The sequence below is a fragment of the Falco biarmicus genome, unplaced genomic scaffold, assembly GCF_023638135.1.
Source record: "Falco biarmicus isolate bFalBia1 unplaced genomic scaffold, bFalBia1.pri scaffold_30, whole genome shotgun sequence".
NCBI classification, from domain to species: Eukaryota; Metazoa; Chordata; class Aves; order Falconiformes; family Falconidae; genus Falco; species Falco biarmicus.
In genome coordinates, this window is record NW_026611861.1 from 240,573 (window position 1) to 242,420 (window position 1,848).

Below are 1,848 nucleotides of genomic sequence, written 5' to 3' on the forward strand. Positions count from 1 at the left end.
CAGTAGCTGCACTCGGACCCCCCCTCACTCCACTGGCTGCACTGGGACGCACACCAGTAGCTGGCACCACAAGCCAGAGCTGCCTACGGCCTCGCCTTGACTCCAGTAGCTGGCACTCAGTCCACCCCCGCCACGTCCCCCATAGCAGGCACAGCGTCCCTTCAGCTCACAGACAAACAGGACAGGGAGTGAGATTACACAGAGAGGTCATTAAAAGAGGTTTAATGAGAAGCTCTATGAGAAGACAGGACAGACGTCATCTATGCCCTGCCACCAATCACTTGTCTCTGGGGAGACTGTGGTGTCATCAGGTCGCCCGTCACCTGGAACTTCCTCAACGAGATTAGAGGGGATCAATCCCCTTGTGCCGTCGGTCAGCTCTCCCACGTACCAACCGTCTCCATCCGCGTCTCCAAAGATGTAAACGTATTGTCCAGCAACTAGCGGAAGCTCCAGCTCAGGCCGCTCGTTGGGACCATCGAAAGGATCATAGCTGTAACGAGCGATGAATGCTCAAAGCTCTGCCGGTTGTTTTCTCATAGCCTCCAGCAGGACGGACTCCTTGTCTGCTCCCAGGTTAGCCTGCTGCGGCTCGGAAACGGTGCTGTTGGATCTTTCTCCTCCCAGCCATTCCAGTTCCTGAAACAGCTGCTGGAAGCATTTCTTTAGCTTCTCAAACCGATCACTCAGTTCCTTCAGCGGGGCTGGAAACGCTCGCAGGGATTCTCTGTGCTCCCTGTGGGCCAGCTTTGTCTCCTCATGTTCCCTCTCCAGCTGTTGACTCCTTTCTGCCCTGTCCCTCATGGCTGTCAGCTCGCGCTTGGCCGCTTCCAGTTGGGTAAAAAGACAGATGGTTGCTTGGATGGCAGAGTCTCGCTCCTCTGCCAGTCGCGCTAGCTGCCCTTTCAGGTTGGCATTTTCAGCCTGAACCTGTTCTGTCAAAGCCATCTGCCCACGCAGGCGAGCGTTTTCTTCAGCCAGGTGGGTGTTTTCATTTGTCACCTTGGCGAGCTGCACCTGCAACTCCTCACAAGCTTGCCCGGGGGTGCTCACATCAGAGGATCCCTCTTCATCTGCGGCTGCTCGGGCCTCCAGCCCCTCAGCTGCCTTCTGTGCCAAGTCGTGCCGCTTGTCCCGTGCCAGCAGAGCTCTGCTGGGCTCTCCCATTTCTCCACCCCTGGGCTGAGGAAGCAATGGCGGGCACAGTTGCTCAGCGGAGCGCTGGATGGGCAGTGGCCCGCGAGCATTGACCAGGCGATGGATGGTCACCTGCAGCTGCCTGGCTCGCTCTCCCAGCCGCAAGGTGAGGGCAGCTAGTTGAGCATTCTTCTGCTGCAGTCTCCCTGCCTCCTTGCACGCTCTTGGAGAACCGTCCTTTCCCAGGAGGCGGCTCTCCATCTCAAGGGCACTCTGTTGCCTCTCCAGGTCTTTCAGAAGACGCTGCAGGCGTCTGCTCTGCTCCAGGAGATGGCTGTATGCGCTGCCAGGCAGCATCAAGTCCTCCCGCTCCATCACCCGGAGCTGAGCACCTCTCACAGCCTGGCACGTGGCTTGTGGCCCAGCACTGTGGCTTTCTGTTGGTCTTTCCTGCAGGGCCGCCAAGGTGTGGGGCCTGTTTCTGCCAGAGGAGCAGGAGCTCTGCGTCCCCTGATGGCCCTGGTGGCCAGGAGAGCCCTCGGGCTGGGCCGTGCAGGGGGAGGCAGGCAGCTCGCGCTTGAACCGCTGCAGGATGGGTTGGGTGGACAGTGCCATCTCCTGCTGCAGCTGGTTCTGGAGGCAGCGGGTGCGGGTGGGCTGGGAGACAGCTGTGGCATTGGCTGCAGGGCTGCGTGGGGCATGGCTCCTGCT